The following is a 23,203-nucleotide window of genomic DNA, read 5'->3' on the forward strand; positions in this document are numbered from 1 at the left end:
CAGGGTGATGTCACCAAACCAGGAAGGAGTAGTTCTAACCAACCACAGTATCAAGAATGGTACAAACCCCAGATCTTATGAAATAGGAACAAACTACAGAGTAATGTCCCTCAAATAACAGCTGTAGTTAAGCAGAAAATAAGCTCAGCTATATGCACTCAACAACTATCGTCTCTTGCATCTTCTGAAAGTTATAAAGACACTTAGTTTGGTAGTCTTATAGGTATCATAGAATGCTGCAAACATGTTATAGTGATAAAATAACTCCAACTGTTAAGAACAACATGGAGTGGAATCACATCTTACTGAGAGGGTGGTCATGATCATTGTAAATTGAACCACTCAATATCATCGTTGAGCCCAATCCTGTCAGTGCGTAATTTGAAGACCCATTTCTGTTCCTTATAAAATAGGAATTTTTATATATCACTTATATGTGATGGAATAAACGGTTTCTCAAGAACAACCCACATAAAATCTGTTTCACTGTGGTTGTGTTGTAAAAAATGTTTAGTTAATCTTGAGACATCTTTTCTGCAACGAAACGTGCTTTTATGTTCTTGCATCCTCACTTGCACCTTCCTGGTGGTCATGCCTATATAGCGTAAATTACACGGGCATGTGATTTGGTAGATCAGGTTAGTGCTGTTACAGTTAGTAAAGCGTCTCAACTGCCAAGGGTGGTCGGTGCCTATGTCGATGCTTGTTGTCTTGGTCGTTAAAGGACAGACCGAACATCCCCCACATGGATGGTGTCCCATTACGGGAGGTTAGTCCCACAAGGTGCCCACCTCTCTGGTAGAAGTCTCTCGAGGACGGGTGTGTATCAGGCGGTCCCTTAAATTGCCCGACCTCTTAAATGCAAAAAGGGGAAACTCAATCTTATCATTGCTACTGTTTAGTATGCGCCAACGGGATCACTGACATAATATCGATGTCAAAAATATAGAGATACCAAAATATCGAGGATAAAATATCGAGGGACAAAATATCGACTGCCTATCTTCAAACAGGTAAGTACTAAAATATCGACTCCAAAATATCGACTTACAAAAATATAGACTGTCAAAATATCGATTTTTTTAAATGTCTTAAAATTAAGTTAAAAATAATATATATAAATATATTTAATATAAACTTAGAAATAATTATTAAATAAATGTAATATTAATAAATAATTAATATAAATTAAAAAACTTATATCACCAAAAATAATACATATATATATATATATATATATATATATATATATATATATATATATATATATATGTTATGTTATGTTATGTTATGTTTCTTTTGTATAGCGCACGGCGACTCAAAAAGAGTATCCCGGCGCTTTCACAGCGAGACCTACGAGAGAATAACACAACACAACGATTAAAACAGAGGGGGGGAAAAATAAAAAGAGAGAAGAAAAGCCTATAAAGTAAACAACCAAGTCTTAAGACCTTTTCTAAAAGCCAACAGGCTCGGGCGCCCCGAAGTGTCAACGGCAAGGCGTTCCACAGCTGGGGGGCACGCAACCCAAAGGAGCGACCCCCAATGCGGGCTCTTTGAACGCGCGGCACCACAGCCAAAAACTGTGACTCCGATCTGAGTGATCGGGCCGGGTGGTAAAAGGACAGTCTCCTTTGAAGGTACTTTGCGCCTCCAGAGTGCAAGGCCTTATAGGCCAGAGTCAGGGTCTTAAAAATAATACGCTTGCGGATAGGCAGCCAGTGTAGGGCCTGCAAGAGGCCCGCCACCCTTGCTCGCCTATTTAAGCCATAAATGGCTCTTGCCGCAGCGTTCTGCGTCACCTGGAGGCGCTGTAGCAGATACTCCGGCAGGCCCAGGTAGAGGACGTTGGCGTAGTCCAACCTGGACCCGATCAGAGCCTGCACAGTCAGTTTCCGGTGTTCTTCCGACAGCAGGGGTAGAAACTTTCTTAGTACCTTCAGGAGACCGAAACAGGAGCCCGCCACTCCCAAAATCTGGGCTCTCATCGACAAACCCTTGTCCATCTTCACCCCCAGATTCTTAGCGACTAGGGATGAGGAGGAAGGTGGGAACATGTCGATAGGCCACCAGTCGTGCCAGTCAGGATCCGACGCACACCCAAAGAAGAGCACCTCGGACTTCTCGGGATTGCACTTGAGGCCACTCAAATGAAACCATTTGAAAACAGCCCCAAGGCAATCCCGGATGCTCTCCCCATTAAAATCTCCTCCCCTCTCACAGGAGAAGAGGAGCTGAGTGTCGTCTGCATAGGACACGATCCGGGCTCCGAAAGACTCCGCCAGTGCCGCCAAAGGGGTCATGAAGATGTTAAAGAGGGTTGGGCTCAAAATAGAGCCCTGAGGAACCCCAACACCCAATGGCGGCATTACGGCGGAGTCCGGCGGGGTCCAGACCGTTTGTCGGCGGTCGGCTAGAAATGATGAAAACCAGCTGAGCACCGTCCCCCTGAGACCTATCTCGGAAAGTCTCGAAAGAAGGCCATCATGGGGGACGGTGTCGAATGCCGCCGACAGGTCCAACATGACCAGCATGGCCCTGGCTCCGGAGTCCAGAACTCCTTTGATGTCTTCCGACGCCTCCAGGAGTGCCGTCTCAGTACTGAGATTGGGGCGAAAGCCAGATTGGGAGGCATGCAAAAGCTCATGCATATATATATATAAACATATTATTAAATAAAAATATTAATATAATATAATTTATTTTAATTTAATTTCATTAAATTAATTTAAGTTACATTTAATTTTACTTTATTTTTACACTGTACCCCTGTACCCCAAAAACCCCAAACTGACCATGAACCCTAAAAATGCCCCTTTACCCAAAAACTAAAAACTGACCCTGAACCCTAAAAAAACCCTTTATCCAAAAACTAAAAACTGACCCTGAACCCTTAAAATACCCCTTTACCCAAAAACTAACAACTGACCCTGAACCCTAAAAATACCCCTTTACCCAAAAACTGAAAACTGACCCTGAACCCTAAAAATACCCCTTTACCCAAAAACTAAAAACTGACCCTGAACCCTAAAAATACCCCTTTACCAAAAAACTGAAAACTGACCCTGAACCCTAAAAATATCCCTTTACCCAAAAACTAAAAACTGACCCTGAACCCTAAAAATACCCCTTTACCCAAAAACTAAAAACTGACCCTGAACCCTAAAAATACCCCTCTACCCAAAAACCCAAAACTAAAATTTAATTTCCAAAACCAATTACTTTTATTTACGAAGTTAATTTTATTTAATGGTCAATTATTAATTAATTAACAAATGTAATTAATTTACATATTTAATTAGTTATTATTAAATTACTCCCCACCCTATCCCCCTATAAACTCACAACCCACTACAGAAATTAATTTACTAATTATTATTTATTTATTCTTTAAATATTTATAATTACCAATTATATTTTAATTATTTACAAAATAATAATTAATTAACAATTATTATTAATTTACATATTTAATTAATTAAATTTAAATTACTTCCCACCCTATTCCCCTATAGACCCACAACCCGCTACAGAAAATATTTTACGAAAATATAATTATTGATCAATTAATCAATTATTATTAATTACCAATTATATTTTAATTAATTAACAATGAATAATTAATTAACAATTACTATTATATTACAGATTTAATTAATTATATTTAAATTACTTCCCACCCTATTCCCCTATAAACCCACAACCCGCTACAGAAAATATTTTACGAAAATATAATTATTGATCAATTAATCAATTATTATTAATTACCAATTATATTTTAATTAATTAACAATTAATAATTAATTAACAATTACTATTATATTATAGATTTAATTAATTATATTTAAATTACTTCCCACCCTATTCCCCTATAAACCCACAACCCGCTACAGAATAATATTACACAAAAAATTTAAAATATTATTAACTTACCTTAAATTCAATATTTTTGTTGTCTATATGATGTCTAGTCGATATTATGTCCATTCTATATTTTTGATTCGATATTATGTCCATTTTAGTCGATATTTTTGTTGTCTATATTATGTCTAGTCGATATTATGTCCATTCTATATTTTTTACTCGATATTCTGTCCAGTCGAAAAAAACAACTCGATATTATGACTGCACACCGCGCCAATGACGCCTAATGATTTTCTGGATACAATTGGATTTTGTATTATAGGTAGTAACCAGAGTCAGGCGATCCAGTTTGGTCTTCTCTCCTTTCGGTTCAAGAAGTGCCTCACGATGATTGTTGGCTGCACGTTTCAACGATTGTTTGATGAGTTTCCTAGGATAATGTGTACTGGTTAGCAGTTCTGATAATTCCTCTGCATGATGTGCAAAAGTTTCTGGAGTTGAACAATTCCGCCGAACTCGAAGGAATTCCCCAAAAGGCAAATTATCGCGTAGGGATTTGGGGTGCTGACTCTCGTATAGAAGTAGTGAATTTCTTGCCATCAGTTTTCGATACAATTCACTTTCGAGACCAGTCTCCGTCGTGTAGATGGAGAGGTCCAGAAAGGAAACCTTCTCTTTGCTTGTTTCGATGGTAAAGTGTAAGAAATCGTTCTGATTATTCAGCCACCGATGGAAGTTTGTAACTGAATCTATGTCCCCTCTCCACACCACTAGAACATCATCTATATAGCGTTTCCACCACAATATAGACGAGAAAAAGGGGTTAGTTGGATTTAACACTGTTATCTGTTCGAACATATGGACATACAGGTTTGCTAACGAAGGAGCAAAAATGCTGCCCAACATATCCCTTTCAACCAGGAGACAAACTATCTAGTCTCCCTAGATGTCGAGTCCCTGTATACCTCGATCCCCCAGGATGAGACTTTGGAGACCATCAGATCCATCCTGGGTGACACTGAACTTGACTCGATCACCCCTGTACCTTTCATTATGTCTTTAGCCACTATAGCTATGAAAGAAAAAATTTTCAGGTACAAAGACACGGTATACCATCAAGTCTCAGGGACGAGCATGGGCAGCATTTTTGCTCCTTCGTTAGCAAACCTGTATGTCCATATGTTCGAACAGACAACAGTGTTAAATTCAACTAACCCCTTTTTCTCGTCTAAATTGTGGTGGAAACGCTATATAGATGATGTTCTAGTGGTGTGGAGAGGGGACATAGATTCAGTTACAAACTTCCATCGGTGGCTGAATAATCAGAACGATTTCTTACACTTTACCATCGAAACAAGCAAAGAGAAGGTTTCCTTTCTGGACCTCTCCATCTACACGACGGAGACTGGTCTCGAAAGTGAATTGTATCGAAAACTGATGGCAAGAAATTCACTACTTCTATACGAGAGTCAGCACCCCAAATCCCTACGCGATAATTTGCCTTTTGGGCAATTCCTCCGAGTTCGGCGGAATTGTTCAACTCCAGAAACTTTTGCACATCATGCAGAGGAATTATCAGAACTGCTAACCAGTAGACATTATCCTAGGAAACTCATCAAACAATCGTTGAAACGTGCAGCCAACAATCATCGTGAGGCACTTCTTGAACCGAAAGGAGAGAAGACCAAACTGGATCGCCTGACTCTGGTTACTACCTAAAATACAAATTCCAATTGTATCCAGAAAATCATTAGGCGTCGTTGGCGCATACTAAACAGTAGCAATGATAAGATTGAGTTTCCCCTTTTTGCATTTAAGAGGTCGGGCAATTTAAGGGACCGCCTGATACACACCCGTCCTCGAGAGACTTCTACCAGAGAGGTGGGCACCTTGTGGGACTTACCTCCCGTAATGGGACACCATCCATGTGGGGGATGTTCGGTCTGTCCTTTAACGACCAAGACAACAAGCATCGACATAGGCACCGACCACCCTTGGCAGCTGAGACACTTTACTAACTGTAACAGCACTAACCTGATCTACCAAATCACATGCCCGTGTAATTTACGCTATATAGGCATGACCACCAGGAAGGTGCGAGTGAGGATGCAAGAACATAAAAGCACGTTTTGTTGCAGAAAAGATGTCTCAAGATTAACTAAACATTTTTTACAACAAAACCACAGTGAAACAGATTTTATGTGGGTTGTTCTTGAGAAACCGTTTATTCCATCACATATAAGTGATATATCAAAATTCCTATTTTATAAGGAACAGAAATGGGTCTTCAAATTACGCACTGACAGGATTGGGCTCAACGATGATATTCCGTGGTTCAATTTACAATGATCATGACCACCCTGTCAGTAAGATGTGATTCCACTCCATGTTGTTCTTAACAGTTGGAGTTATTTTATCACTATAACATGTTTGCAGCATTCTATGATACCTATAAGACTACCATACTAAGTGTCTTTATAACTTTCAGAAGATGCAAGAGACGATAGTTGTTGAGTGCATATAGCTGCGCTTATTTTCTGCTTAACTACAGCTGTTATTTGAGGGACATTACTCTGTAGTTTGTTCCTATTTCATAAGATCTGGGGTTTGTACCATTCTTGATACTGTGGTTGGTTAGAACTACTCCTTCCTGGTTTGGTGACATCACCCTGTAGTCCGTCCAAAATCCCGTGAGAGTACGCAAGTTAAGGTGGGGTTGCTTTAGAACTACTCCTTCCTGTTTTGGTGACATCATCCTGTAGTCCGTTTGAAATCTCGCGAGAGCACGCGATTAAAGATGTTATCGGTAAACACTGTTTGCTTTAACAACTATATCCCGGTATACGCAATCTGTTTTTCCTAACCCTTCCTGTAGAGCTTAGGAAATGTTCCCCCTTTTTTGTTTGCTATTTCCAACACAATGTTTACATACAACCAGGCTGTGGTTGGTTAAAACTACTCCTTCCTGGTCTGGTGACATCATTTTGTAGTCCGTCAAAATCTCGCGAGATTACGCGAGTTAAGCTGGGGTTGCTTTGAACTATTCCTTCCTGGTTTGGTGACATCATCCTGTAGAGCTTACGAAATGGTTCCCTTTTCTGTTTGCTATTTCCAACATTATGTTTAAATACAATCAGGCTGCGGTTGGTTAAAACTACTCCTTCCTGGTCTGGTGACATCATTCTGTAGTCCATCAAAATCTCGCGAGAGTACGCGAGTTAAGCTGGTCTCAACGTATGAAATAGAGGCTCTTTCGAGCAGCCCAATGCCTCCCCCTGACTCAGTCATCGTTTGGGACAACGACGGACAGGTAGGCTCTAGAATCAGTCTGGGCTGTTTTTTGGCACTTGTTTTATGAGGACTTGGTTAACATTAAATAGTGATAAACAAGCCAACTACCTCATGGTTGTCTCATTAAAAGTTTGGCCCCTTTTATCTGTCAGCCTTGAATAGGGGACAAAAGGTCTTTTTGCTGTATTGGCAATCATTTTTTGAGTTTATTTAAACTACATATGCTAAAATATTTTTTGTTAAGTCTAGCTAGAGAGTTGTATGTGGGTGCGAGGACTCTCTTGGGTGATACGTTTATACCAGGAAGTCAGGCTCTATGTCCTAGACACATTGGTGCACCCCAAGCATTATTAATAAACAGAGCAGGGTAAAAAGGGCTTGCTCTATCTATACTAGGTGTAGGGGTTGTCTTGTCCTTACAGAGCGGGGTCTCACATTTACCTGAGCCAGGTCCAGGAAGAGGTGAGGTCCTTTCCCCGGGCACACTGGGTGAGTACTTGAAAATCTTGAACACTAATGAATAGATTACCGTTTTTAACAGACCTTTGAACCTAATAAGGGTACACATATGTTTTTGTTGTTGTAGATCACACCAGGTGCCAAGGAGGAATTGAAACAGATGTAGGAGAAATATATCCTTTACTGTTATTAGTTCACTTGTGTGTTTTTTATTATAATCTTTTCACACGTTTCTCACTAATTTGGCAGTAGCATTCTTTGAGAACAGAGACCCTGACGAAAGCCTTGGGTTTCCTCCCATAATAGGCTGAAACATGTTGGTTCTCTCGCAGCTATTTGTTTAAACTGCGTTTATGTTGTTGCACTGTTCTTGTTTTTAACTAGGAAGGGGCTTATGCCCAATAAAGTAATTTTTGTTGAAGCTCCCTATCCTGTTTTAACCATCACATTCATCTTCATTTTTTTGCACTGCACTTTCCCATCAGATCATCATCATTTGGTCTAATCTAGTAATTGTAGGTCATTACCCCATGCCAAAGATGGGGGTATGCCGTATGTCTCAATGATCAAGAGACAGAATACCCTGGCAGGATTACCAAATGAAAACATTGATCCATACAAGTTATTGATGGGAATCCATAATGGGTTTTGATTAGCAATTACAGGTGGCCCTTTTCTTGGCGATCTGGTCTGTTGTTCATAACTGTTAGCCACTTCTTTATCTTGCTGTACTTTTTAGACATGAAGGTATTTTGAAATTCAGATCAGGTTTCTGATTTAGACCTCTAAGTTTGTTTGTTGTTCATGTTGTTCCTTCAAGGGGATAGAACTGAGATGGGTCTTTAACCGCATGCGTGCGGCATGATTTCCGCTCCTGTGCTGAGATTTTTCATATCGCACTTTACATGACGAGCTGGGCTCGTCATGAGCGTGCGAGGAGGCTACCTCATGACGAGCCCAGCTCGTCATGAGCGTCGAAGGGGTTAAATGTCCCTTTAGCCCTCCGATACTGTTTTGTTAGTTATAGTCCCTAAACCTTCCCTTTTCTTCAGATCAGACACCCCTATAGTAGGCCAAAGGGCAGGGTGCATTGTAAGTATAAGGTAGGAAAAACCCTGATGTGTGTGGTATGTCCTAATAGTGAATTACAGCCATTTTTGTTTTTCACTATTGCAAGGCTACCTGTTCTCCATAGGCCAGAATGGGAAGTTAGATTATTACATTCTTTTAATCCTACCTGACTCATAAAACATGGTAGAAATTCGAGTTTAGCATGCCTGAACTCAGAATGATCAAATGCATCTTTTAGTGAAGTTGGTTTTAACATTCTGTGTTTGAAAATACCGCTTTTAGAAAGTAGGTATTTTCTTGTCTAACTATCCAAAGCCTGCCTCTGCTAGGTTGTGTATTCCTTGTCTGGAGTTTGAGTTACAGGGCTGGGGGATTCCAAGAGACAGAATGAGTCAGCCCACTGGTGAATAGCGAGATCTGCATCTAGATGGGTGGGAGGAGTTGCACCTGAACCTTGAATAGGGCTGTGCCTGCCTTCCACAATGCTGACTCCAACTCCTGGCGTACGGCAGATGTCTTTGCCCTGCACAGTGAAAGAAGAGAAGGGATGCTGTCAACAAAGTGCGCCAGGGCTGTGCTTTCCCTCCACAATGCTGGCTCCACCTCCTGTGGGCCATCTGATGTTTCTGCCCTCCACTGTGAAAGTAAAGAAGGAGTCTTGTAAACAGAGTGCTTCAGAACTGGTTTGGACTGGGCAAAGGCCCCTCTCCCCTCACAGAACAAAGGATTTGGGGGTATAAATATTGGGACCCTGATCCCAAGAAATGAGATCACTTTTGGACTACAAGAAGAAACCTTTACTGAGGAGAGGAACCTGAAGAAACTGAGGAGAGACTATCCCTAAGCTGAAGTGCTGCTTGGGGGATTGGCCTGCAGTAGTTGCATGACTGCCAAAGGAAGGAGAACGGAACTTTATGTGCTTTGCTTTCAACTTGTGTAGGATCTCCAAGGGTTTGAGAGAAGAGCTTGTCTCCTGCTGAAGTCTCAGGGATAACAGACTTCAACCCCCAGCTCCCAAAGAGTTCTTTGGAAGTGCCTGCTGCAGTTTTGCACTGCATCTCAAGAAACGTCCCGCAACCCCGAAGAAGCATGTCGCCGTCACAGCCGCTGCCATCGCATCGTGGATGTCGCTTGTGCGTCACTTATTATCACATAAAAAGTGATGCAACAGTGGAACAAGGGGCTTGTAAAGAAGCCAGAGGGAATTTCCCTGGACTCACTATATGGAGAATAGTTTTATATTATATAAGACACTTTACTATAACACAAGCATATTATGCACAAAGAATTTTTTTCACCAACTAGAATGTAGTATGTATACGTTCTTTATTAAAAAGCATATTCCTCACTCAACAGGGTATTATCCTTAACATAAGGAGCCCACAAACAAATTTAAAATTTCAGAAACCCTTTTCTTTTCTGAAAGACAAAGAGTGTGTTCCTCTCTTAATACAATAAACAAATCATTAGACATTCATCAATACAATGCACCTATTACAATATACAAAAACAACAAGTGTCACAAATTAAAAACACATTACTTGGAGGAGGCGCTTAGCGCGCACCCAAGATGGTCGCGTGAGCTCGGAGCTCCCGGACCCTCGCCACCTCCACCGACTATCCTGCACCTTATCCTGATTTGGACGACGGGCTTTTGTGGTCGTGACCCTGCTGATCATTTCCCCGTTTACGCATTTCGCTTTGGCTTCAGGGAGCCGAAGATATGGACTTTTGAACATTTTCGGCCTGCTCCGTGGTACTGCCCCGGGCTTGATTTCCCTGCCAGCCGGGTGGTAATTGAATAACAACGGCACGTGCGAGTCTCCCCTGCCCGGTCTTCAACTTTCGGTTTAGATTCTTGTGCCTCCACCTCATGGACTCTGCCTTGGTCGCCTTGGTGGTTTGCTCCTTTCTACATTGCGCGCCATCGCTTGGCGATCTGGGTTTTCACTGCTTCTTGACTGGTGGCTGGCCTTTAACCTATTCTCCGAATTGCTGAGCGCGCTTCGAGTGTAGCCATTTTCACTAGGTCTCAGAATACCCTCCGGGGCGCACGACCTAAAATGGCCACCAAGCCCGAGGGAGAAAGACGTAAGACCAAACCGGCAGCTCGAGGAGGCTCTGTGCAGTCCAACGTCATGGATCGATATACCCTCACTAAGGGCTCTCCAGGCGGACCGACCAAACCCCCGGCCAACCTTGGGGACGATTCCCTGTCGGATGGAGATCTGTCGTTGAAAGACATCATGGGCGCCATTACTGGGATGAAGGCCACGCTAGGACAGCAATATGAGGCCCTGACCCATAAATTGGACACAGTTGCCATAGATGTTACCCTGATCAGGGCGGACCTTGCGAAGACTAACGAGAAGGTCAAATCCCTTGATCTGAAGACATCTAGTCTTATTACCGATGTCTCCGAATTACAAACTGAGGTTGGTAACCTGAGGTCCGCCCGTGACTACCTCTCTCGACGCCTGGACGATTTTGAAGGCCGCGCTCGACGGAACAACGTCCGACTGGTCGGAGTCCCGGAGACGACGGAATCGTCATCGGTGGACCTACTGGTGGAGGACCTTGTCCTGAATCACTTAGCGCCCAAGGGCCTTAGCAAGTTTTTTGCAGTGGAACGGGCCCACCGAATCCCGGGTGGCCCGCCTAAGCTTGGAGCTTCTCCGCGCCCCATCATCGCGCGGATCTTTAACTTTCGTGACAGAGATGTGATCCTACAGGCTTCCCGCACGTCGGGCCCTACGGCTTATGAGAACGCCGCGGTTAACTTCTACCCGGACTTCACCCAGCAGGTCCAGAAGCAGCGCCTTGGATTCCAGGGGGTGAAGAGGAGACTGCGCGACAGAGACATGAAATAGGCCATGCTTTTCCCGGCTCGACTGCGTGTGGTCTACAATGATAGAACATTTTTCTTTGATCATCCTGGAGCGGCCAGCGACTGGCTGGACTCACTGCCCCCTCGAGAACAATTTGACCGTCCTGATCACTCCGGTGGTGCGGAGGGCGGCCCGGTGGAGCAGGAATGAGGAGCGAAATCGGCTCCCGGACCAACGTGTTGACTTTCGGCAGTGGTTTGTTGCTATGCTACTATTGTTTGCTACTGTGTTGTCTGAACGGGGTGTGGGTGGGGGTCGGGTGAATCTTCCTCCTCTGGGGTTCTTTTCGTAGATTAGTTGTATACTAGGGCGACAGGCACACTGCAAGTTGGGGTGGCTTTTGAGTCTTACGCAGGGGTGTGGGGTGGGGGGTATGATGATGTTTTGGGGGGTTGAGGGGTTGAGGTTTATGTTTCATTGTTTTCTTCAAGGCATTGTACTGATGATCTTCTGTGTCTACGTGTCGCGTTTGGAGTGGGGTGGACCTTGGGGTGGTCTGTGGGATGGGGGATAGGGGACTACGTATACTGTTTGGAACGTCAATGGGTTGGGTGATAGAATTAAGCGGGGGGGTGGTTTTGCAGCTGCTGCGACGCCTATCACCAGATGTGGTTTTGCTTCAGGAGACGCATCTGCTTGGCAATACGTGCCATGCAATGAATAGGCGTGGCTATCGTCTCATTGCACACTCAGGTTTCACTTCTGGCTCCAGGGGGGTGGGTGTTCTGGTTCGGACCTCCCTCCCTCTTGCCGTTGACGACATTATACTTGATGATAGAGGGCGATACGCCGCCATTGTGGGGCGCTGGGAGGGGAGGGTGATCACTTTGTTTTCGGTCTATATACCGCCAGGCCTCCAAACTACGACCTATGCCGATCTGGGAAGAGTGGTTCTGGGAGTCCCCGAAGGTCTGCTCGTAGTAGGGGGAGATTTCAACTCGGTAGTGTCTGGGATGTTTGATCGTTACCCTCCCCGTGTTATCGCACAGTCTCAATCCTGGCTGGGGGACTTCCTGGAGGCACTGGGGTTAGCCGATTGCTGGCGCTTACATCATCCTGGGCAACAGCAATATACCTTCCACTCTGGGGCCCACGGCAGCCTTTCGAGACTTGATTATGTGCTGATGCCCTCCTCTCAGGCTTCCCTTATAGGGGAGGTAAAACATCTAGCCAGGGGTATCTCGGATCATTCCCCATTGTGGTTGGTTGTGAACGCGCACCTGAGTTCGGAGGGTCGTATCGCCCCGATCAACCCATGGTACCTCCGCGATCCTAAGATCAGGACGGAACTCCTTGCAGCGATCAATCGCTACTTTGCTGAAAATGTGGGTTCAGTGACCTCTTCTGTTTCTCTATGGGAAGCGTACAAGACTGTAATTCGAGGCCAGGCCCTCTCATCGATTGGCAATGTTAAGAGATGTAGGCGGGAGGAGGTTGTCCGTCTTGAGACTGAAATTTCTGCTCTTGAGGGGGAGTTGGACTCTGGGGTCTCCCCTGAGAGGCTGCACCTTCTGGACCTGAAACAGCTTGAATATAGAGCGCTGGTGACTGATGCAGCGAAAGAGATGGGTCGTGAACGGCAGGGGCGGCTGTATGATGTGGGAGATAAGGCTGGGAAATTGCTGGCTTGGTTGGATAGGAGAGAATGCTCGAGTCGGGTAGTTCCTGTTGTGTTTGATGTGAATGGTGTAGATATCACTGACCCTGCTGGAATCGTTACGCGCTTTGCTGATTATTTTCAGGTAGTGTACTCCCCTGTGTCTGACCGACTCCCACTTGCTTCTACGTGATATCTCGCTCCCATGCCTGTCTGATCCAGAGAGGGATCTGTTGGAAGCTCCGCCCACGGCGGATGAAATTGCGATCGCTATCCGCTCCATTCGCTCGGGGAAGGCCTCAGGCCCTAATGGACTCCCCATTGAGCTTTATAAGCTCTGTCCGGATGTACTGGCGCCGTATCTCCGATCGATGTTCTTGGAATCACTGGAGGAGGGGTCTCTTCCTCCTGACCAGAGATTGGCCTCCATAGTAGTTATCCATAAGGAGGGTAAGCCACGTGACCGTTGTGAATCCTTCAGACCTATTTCCCTGATAAATGCTGAACCTAAGATCCTGGCCAAAGTCCTCGCTAATCGTCTGGTATCTGTTATAGGCGATCTTGTTCACCCGGACCAGTCCGGATTTATACCACACCGAAACACGGCACTTAACCTTCGGCGACTGCATGGAGTCCTCGCGTGAGCGGGGACTCTGCGGGAGCCGGCCATCTTGGCGTCTTTAGACGCCACCATGGCGTTTGATACGCTCGAGTGGCCTTATATTTGGGCGGTCCTCATTAAATTCGGTTTTGGACCCGCCTTTATCCGCTGGGTGCAATTGCTCTATGCTGACCCTTTAGCCCAGGTAGTGGTGAATGGGCGTGCCTCGACCTCCTTTGCTCTTGGTAGGGAGACACGCCAGGGTTGTCCTCTATCCCCGCTCTTGTTTGCCCTTGCTCTGGAGCCACTGGTGGCTTGGTTGAGATGGGAACCGTCCTTGAAAGGCATTAGATGGTCCCCGGAATTTGAAGATCGTATATCTCTGTATGCAGACAATATACTTTTGTACCTTACGTCACCTCGTAAGTCGTTGATCGTCCTTTTTGACGTTTTGACTTCTTTTCATAAAAATTCCGGTCTAGTTATCAACTGGTCAAAATCCTGCATTTATGTTCTTTCCGGTGATGCTCCCCTTCTGCCACGTGGATGTCCCATCTCGGTGGTACTGGAGGGTTTTAAGTATTTGGGAATCTTTATTACCCTGGACCCTGTGCTTCGATATGAACGCAATCTGCTGCCCTCTCTCCGACGCCTCCGTGCAGATGTTGGAACGTGGAGTAGGCTTCCTCTCTCTCCTCTGGGACGAGCGGCGTTGTTTAAGATGATGTCGCTCCCCCGATTTCTCTATGCGCTTCAAAACACGCTTGATGTTATACCGGCCGGCTATTTTCGGGAGATTGAAAGCCTCCAGCGGCAATTGCTATGGGGGGGCCGTTCTCGTATTGCCCTTTCGAAGCTCACGCTCCCGTGGTACGATGGCGGCATCGCTCTCCCTGACATCCGTCGCTATTATTGGGCCTCTCAGCTGGGGGCCATCAACCATGGCACCTACGCTCATTCGCCAAACCCGGCCTTTGCGATGGAAAAATGGTTGCTGCCCGATGGTGACTACAACAGGGCTCTATACGTGAAGTCGACCGTCGGGTCGCTTACGGGCCCCACTAAAACAGCCGTGCAGGTGTGGTATCGGGCCACAGCTGCTACAGGATGGGCTGACAAGCCGACCCGTGCCACGCTGCTTTATGCTTCAGATAAACTTGGCTCCCTCTGGCAGTCGAAGGGGTTCGATCGGTGGGACATGATTGGGATCAGCAGGGTTGATGATGTGTGGATCAAGGGTAGGGTCAAGTCGTTTGAAGAAATGAAAGTTGAATATGGGCTGAATGATAAGGAATCCTTTAGATATGCGCAGGTCCGACACGCGGTCCTGTCTGTTTTTCCCCTGGGCTCGGACATTCCGGAAGCGTCCCCGCTTGAAGATCGGATACTGGATGGGCATGTCCCTGATAGCACGATCTCGCTCATTTATAAAAAGTTAATCAATACCAGGATTGATCTACTGGATAGACTTCGAGAGTTGTGGACTAGTGATGGTCTGGAGCTCGATGACGAGGACTGGCAGGCTGCGCTCTCTTCTCCGAAGGAGGTGGTTATTCCGGCGCGCCTTCGATTTGTCCAGCTCAAAATTCTTCATAGGGTGTATGTGACTGGTCCGCGTCTGGTGCGCATGGGATTCTCGACGGATGGATTGTGCAGACGTGGTTGCGGTATGGTGGCCACATTTCTACATATCATTTGGGAATGTCCTGCTGTACTGCGCTATTGGCTCGCGTGCATGATGTTATGAGTGAGGTCACGGGTGTGCGGTTGATGCCTGAAGCGCGGAGATGCGTGTTGAATGTCTGGGAACCGAATGATTGTACCCAGGCGCAGCTTCGATGGGTGACATTGGGTAACATGATAGCCAAGCGTGACATTGCCCAGCTATGGGGCGCTCAGAGGCCTCCGACGATTCTGGTATGGCAACAGAACATGGACTGGTCCATGTTTCGAGAAAAGACTGTGTATGTCTCCCGAGGCAGGCCTGGCAAATGGGGGAAAATTTGGACTCAGTGGAACGCATACCGTGGAGATATATGTACCCCCCCATTTCAGAATTTGATACCGACCTGTCTTCCTCCCAACCTGATGTTTCCTCCGCAGGAATATAGATGTATTGTTTGCTTCTGGTCTCCTTCTCTTCCCCCCCCCCACAGTATTTTTCGAATGCAATGATGTCTGCTTTACATTTGTACCCCCCCACCAGCCACGTGGTGACACGTTTGTACCGTACTGCCTTGTTTTCTTTTGTTTCTCTGTTTTCTTGTTCTTTAAATTCAATAAAAAGTTTTCAAAAAAAAAAACACATTACTTGATTAAAAAAACAGACAAAACTGAAACCCCTCTTTTCAATGGAACAATCGATATTAGTCCCAGATGATCAGATCCAATGGCCTTATTATCATAAGTGTGAGTATTCCAATGTCCGAGATTGGCGAATTTATGGAAACCACTCGGCTTTGCTTGGATTCTATATACAAAGTGCGTCGACGCGTTTTGGTGTTTTAGCCTTTGATGTAGTTACACCTTCCTCAAGACATAAATGATAGGGGTCATCGTCACCACATTTGGTGGAATCCTTCTAAATATTAAAAAAATATATATCAATAAGTACATTATTTTGTATTTCCTAATCATTTTCATGGTTCTTAGAGTGGCACATCTTCCTAATACTTTTTCTTTTTTATGAATCAGTCTAACTAGGAGTCCATTTTATTAAATCTCTGCTTTTTCATCGTCTGTTTTCAATCTAGTCGATATACATTTGACAACAGCTTTCCTTGTACATTGAGCATATTTCGGTTCGATAAGGGTACATAGACATATATTCTTACACTGTTCAATAGTGACCTAATACCATTGTATTATGATTATTGGCATTCGAGTGATTGGCATATAGGAAAATCTATCTGCGAAATGTAATTTACATATTCTCTCTATGAGTGACAGCAGATGACAGTTTCATACTACTACATATCTAATGTCTGTTGTCTCCACGTGTAGGTCATTGATGTATACATACTCTCACTATGCTCGATAACAGTTTAACAATATTGCCCTATGATTTTAAACTTCTTAACATGTTTATGATCAATATGGAGGAGACCCCTACTGACCTCTGTACTATGATTCGTTTTTTCAGGATCCTTAATCATGGGATGTGTCCTATTATATCCCAATGGGGGCTCATCAATCGATTATCTCCCCAAATGAAAACGTTGTATCCCTTTAGGCACTGGAAGGGGCAGAAGATATACTTTAATATCCTTGACTGTAGTTTGCATTGAACTTGTCAGTCAGTCAGTCAATCACTTTTATTCGATTTTAAAAAAATCACAAAAAGACACAAGATACTGTACATGAAATAGACAATAAAATACAACAATACAAATATCTACATAATATATCATACATCAGGCCATCAAATTTCATATTTCATTGATTCATAAATAGTATATATACACAAATAATACGTCATGTTAAATTAGCCTGAGCAAAAGGTCAATTTACATAAACAAGTTTAAAAAAGTTTTTAAAAAACACAGTTTAATAAAATATATTAAAATGTTTCGTTTTGAATTTGTCCTTGTCTCCATTTGAAACGCCTTTTGTTTATACGGACTCCTGCTACTAAAAAATTTGCAACATGAAAGTTGTTCGTACATTATGCAAAAGTTGCAAAAATAGGAGTGCTGGTCTGACCTGTGAAAAGACAGCCTCTCGCAAAATGGGTAAAAGATATTTTCTCCTGATTTGTGCATAATGATCACAGAACATAATAAAGTGTAAAGTGTCCTGAGGTGAAAAGTGATCACAGTCACAAGGACTTGCATTGTCAGGTGTATCCCATCTAGAGTAAGTGCCTAACAAAAAGTGTATCAAATTTAAACGAAATCTGGTTAAAAGAAAACGATGAAATGGTTTATTAACAAATACCAGGTAGGGTTCTAGGCCGGGAACAGTAATGAGGGCATAGTTTCTTCTAACGGTTGTTTTTTAAAGCTCTACTTTCTCCCGCTCAGCCATAAAGGAGTTTATCAATGATGTTTTTATCATCAAGACGTCTTCCTTTTGGATGCTATCAGGGGAGTTGAAAAGATCTATTCGACCCACATGAGATAGCAGGGTTTTTACATAATTTAACCATGGGATCTTTAGAGCTCCATCCATGGCCAAGCAATCTCTGAGGATTTGATGATTTAAAGAGATTTCCTCATTTAGCCAAGTTTTTAGCCAGGAGATCACAGGGGCAGATTTTATGTGGTCTGAAACAAACCCAGTACCCAACTCTGTGTGAATGGTAAAAGTGGGTGTAGACTGGGGGACGGAGAGTAGAGATCTAAAAAATCTATTCTCCGCCCTCTGGATGTTAACTGGATTTGTGTAACCCCATATTGAGGCTCCATAAGTAGCAATTGCTAAGCATTTGGCGTTATATACATTCAGAATAGCTTCCATTGGGCGTGACCCCAATCTTTTTGCAAAGTTCAAAAGGGCTCCAGCGGATCTGGTAACAGCATTCGATTTGGATTTGTGTTGCGCGCCCCAGGTTCCTTTGTCATCGAAAATCACGCCCAAGTAGGTAAAAGAAGAAACCCGTTGTACTTCCTTTCCTGTACAACTAAAGGTTATGGGTTTCCTCTTTCTGCCCCTGAGTCCCGTGATCATGACGTGGGATTTTTGTGTATTAATTTTCAGGTCTAACGAAGTCATAAAATCCCCAAAGGAAGCCAATAGCTTGTTAAGGGCCACACCCGTGCGGGCCAATAAGACTGTGTCATCCGCGTACAGAAGGACCGGGATGTTAATCTCTCCTGCACGCGGGACGTCGGCCCCCAGGGTGGAAAGCGCGGGCTCAAGTGCATTTATATATAAAGTAAAAAGGAGGGGGGCAAGGATGCACCCTTGCCTCACCCCTCTCTCGGATTTAAAAAGTCCAGTGCATCTTCCTTCTTGAGTGACTCTAACAGAGGCCTCTAGTCCTTGGTGAAGATCCGCTAAAAATCCCACCAATGACCTATCCATGCCCATTTCCAAAAGGACTCCCCACAGCCTTGACCTGTTGACCAGGTCAAAGGCTGAGGAGAGATCCATAAATGCTGTAGTTTGCATTGAACTTAAATTTACGAAGGATATGCGTCTTACCTTTTATAGCTTATTTAAATCGTATTATTTAGAAACAAGATTTTATCATAGGGTCTCACTGATTCCCTCAACGCTTCGTTGTAATCATGTGTGATTTGACACCGGATTCTAAATTCAAGACAAAAATAGTGGGTTTTAAAATGGTTTCTCGCTATTTATTTCGTTTTGTTATTACTGAGTCTGGCTAAACATCTCCTTACCCGTGGTCCCTGTGTCCGTTGCAGTCACCACGGTGACACCTTGGGTATACGTTGTTCGATAGTCAGCAAGGATTTCTTTGAACTGGATGTGTTCTAGGTAAGAGGAATAACATACACTATTTTGTAACGATTTCTTTGAAACGAATAACTAAGATCTATTCTTTTAGGTTTCAATACATTGCCCTATATTACCGAGTATTTCCTCATTATGTTTACCCCCAATTTTAAATCACATATTTTTTGCACGAGTGGGCAGATCGATATTTGTACTATCGGTCATTATATATACCGGATATCGTTATTGCTCGTTAACCCCGTTTTTCTTTGTAGGCATTAGTGGCCATTAGCTGATGTTTAGCTTTATTTAGGTACAATCACTATATAACTTCCTTCCCAGTGGTAGACCTCTGTTTATGAGTTTTACGGCCACCACTCCCACGGTTTTCCGGTTACCACCTCATTTCTAAACTACCTAAGTCTCCTTTCCCGGGGGATAAAACTCCATATTACGGGCTTACCTCCGAGTATTACGCCTCTTGCTTCACCGTGGGTTCGTCTCGTTCTGTTTCTTCCTTGCCTCAACTCGGACATTATATACTATTTCCTGATGCTGGATGGATTACAGCTGTGGGTGTTTAGGAGACACTACTCGCGCTTTCCGGTATACTTAAAGCGCATGCGTATTGCGTCCGTTTTCGAGTAAAACGTGGCCGCCATCTTAAGATGGTCATTGACTCTATTTCATGCATTTAGCTAGATATATTATTTTACTCTAAACTTTCCAAATGCGAATAACTCTCCTTCGGTTTCCATCTATCATAAATGGTGTATATTTTGTGCAGGAAATTTGGCAGTTTTAGACGATTGTCACTCGCTTTAAGTTGTTTTCAGCCGCCAAACGGGCGTGTAGCTTCCACAGACTGTAACTTTCCCGTTTGGGCAGATTGATATATATCACATAAATGGGAGGTAACTGGATTACCTAGTGCAGCGGGTTATGTATTAATTTCATTTTTGCAGCACTATTGTTTCCCGTTTACATATACCTATATCAGGTTGTGTCAAATTACAAACAAAACGATCTTCTCATAGGGAATGTTACCCGCCCAATGTTTTACCCACTATACGTTGGGATCTCTCAACTATCATATAGATCGTTCCTTAGTCTAAACCGCTGAGGGAAGTTTATTATGTCGACTAGTATAGATTTTATCCTTATACAATAGCCTAGACCATCTATTATTTTTACAGTAAAGTATCCCAGTCCTCCCTGGTGTTCAGTCCACACTTTATGGTGTTGAACTTAATCATGAACCACTGTTCTTGCTGTTTCCTTCTCTTTGTGGTGTTTCCCATCCTTGTCTGTTCTTTAATTTTTTCAACCACCACCCATCTTATATCTGATTCTTTATGACTTTTTTCTTTCCAGTGGTTCACTAACGGGGCATTCTCCTTCCCTAGTCTGACTGCTGATTTATGTTCACCTATTCTCACCCTTACTTCCCTGCCTGTCTCACCTATATATCCTAGGCCGCAGGGGCAAATAATTAAATATACCAAATCTTTGCTCCTACAGTTTGTCAGGCTGTTCAGGCTATGTTTGACAGAATTTAAGCAGATTTCTTTTGTGGTCAGACAAAGATCACATACACTACACGTCCCACATTTGTGGTTTCCAACTGCTTTTTCTTCTGTTAGGGTTTTTTGTGTTTCAACTACATCATCCCTGTAGGTGTGTACTAGGGTTGATCATAGGTTTTTGTTTTTTCTATATGCATATAATGGTCTAGGCAGGACAGTATCGGATCCATCATTCAAGATCTTCCAATTGCGGTTGATCACATTTTTCATTTGGTTTGCCAAGCCTGGCTTACCATGACAATTTTTTCCCCCATTGGGGCTCTCTCCCTCTTCTCAAGTAGACTTTCTCTATTGTAGTATCGGGCCCTCTTGAGAGAATGATTTATTAGTTTTTTGGGATAGCCCCTCTCTTTAAACTTCTGTTTTGTCATTTCAGCATGTTTGTAAAAATCTTCCAACGAGGTACAATTCCTCCTCAGACGGAGAAATTCCCCAAAGGGTATGCTATCCTTCTGGCTGTTCGGATGATAGCTTTTATAATGTAAAACAGTGTTTTTGTCTATTTCCTTTTTAAAAAGTTCTACTGCAAGTTGATTGTTTTCATTCTTTATGCTAATATCTAAGAAGTCCACTTTTCTGTTGTTATATACAGCTGTGAATTTTAAATTATTGTCTCCAAGGTTTATCCATAGTAAAAATTCCTTGAGAGTATCTTCTGATCCGGACCTTGTAAAGAAGCCCCTGAGAGTTCAGCACTAACAAGATGGATAGATACCAGCATCAACAGAGCAAAGGAAGTCTTCTCCATTGTAAAGGAACTCACCACATCCACTGTCATCTCTATGCCCATCATCGCCTCTCGGGAGTTCTGCTCCCAGCTCACACTTTTCTTCTACCATACATTAAGCACAATCTATGACAACGTTGCTTTCAACAAACACTTCCACCAAGGCAGCAAACCTTGGACATGAAAATAGCTTACTAAGAATCACCTTGACCTGTTGGCCTACTGTCACCCACACTGAAACCACCACTATCATGAAATGCATCCACTCTGAGTCTCATCGGACCCTTGCCCTCACTTCACTTCACAAGAGAACTTGAGCTCATCTGCACCACATTCACCTTGATCTTCAATGACTCCCTAACCACAGCTACCTTCCCAGACCCTTGAATAACACAGCCATCTGGCCACTACTGAAGAAAATCACACCAGCAGATCTTATCAATAAGAGATTAGCAACTACCTGGACAACAACCACCTTTAGGACCCAACCTAATCAGGCTTCAGATCAAATCACAGTTCAGAAAACTGACCTCATTGCCGCAACTGACAACATCTGGATGATCATGGACCAAAGCACCACCTCGGTCATCCTCCTTGACCTCTCCATGGCTTTCAATACCATCTCCCACTTCGATCCTTATCCAATAACTCCAGCATTCAGGAATTCGGGGAACAGTCCGTAATAAATCAGCTCCTTCCTCACAGGACGCCTAGAGAAAGTCAGCCTACCTTCATACAATTCTGAAACCACTAAGCTGGTCTGCGAAATCCCCGAGTGATCATCACTCAGCCTCACGCTCTTCAATTTCTATATGGCCCCATTTGCCAACATCATTCAAACCATTGGAATCAAGCTCATCCGATGTACCGATGACACACAAATCGTTCTCTTCCTCTCAAAGAACACCACCAACATGCAAGTAAAGTTCATCAAGTACATGTCAGAAGTTGCCCTCTAGATAAACTTAAACTGCCTCAAGCTCAACTCATACAAGATGGAGGTAATACTCTTTGGAAAAGACTTGACTCTATGGTCCTTAGCCTGGTGGCCATCAGAACTTGGTCCCACGTCAACACCTTTTAGCCAAGTCATGAAAATTGTGGTTGACAACAAACTATCAATGGCCAGCCAAGCCATCTTGGTCACCACCTCCTGCTTCCACACAATCAAGATCATAATGACAATCCTCAGGTGGCTCTTCTTCACACCTGCCTAACAATCACTCAAGCACTAATCACCAGCAAGCTAGACTATGGAAATACACATTACATCGGAATCTCCACCCAAGTCACCAAGTAGCTCCAGATAATCCAGAATCCAGAATTTAGACTCACACTCAACCTCCCTCTATGCATCCACATCTCCCTCCATCTCAGAGACCTGAACTGGCTCCCCATTCACGAACATGTGCAGTTCAAAGTACTCACACTCACATACAAAGTACTATACACTTTAGGCGTTACCAACCTGAACAATGCATCAGTTTCAAACCCTCAACAGACACCTCTGTTAAGCAAACCTTCTGCTCTCTGGTGTCCCCCGCATCTGAAGAGCCAGAGCCAGTGACTGCACCTCCTTGTACCTGGCTCCTAAAGTCTCGAAAATTATCCTCCTTCATAGTAGGGCCATCAGCTCAGTCTTAGAATTCAGGAGGAAACTGAAAACATGGTTCTTCTTATTCTGACACAGACCACGCAGGAAGCAACCCCCTTCTCATC

General features: G+C 43.7%; 1 protein-coding gene across 1 annotated transcript in view; it reads left to right on the top strand.

Moving 5' to 3' along the window:
* LOC144819696 (uncharacterized) overlaps positions 1 to 23,203 on the top strand; it is a 287,938-nt gene that overhangs the window by 250,435 nt on the left and 14,300 nt on the right. The window lies entirely within an intron of this gene.

The sequence above is a fragment of the Lissotriton helveticus genome, chromosome 2_1, assembly GCF_964261635.1.
Source record: "Lissotriton helveticus chromosome 2_1, aLisHel1.1, whole genome shotgun sequence".
Taxonomy (NCBI): Eukaryota; Metazoa; Chordata; class Amphibia; order Caudata; family Salamandridae; genus Lissotriton; species Lissotriton helveticus.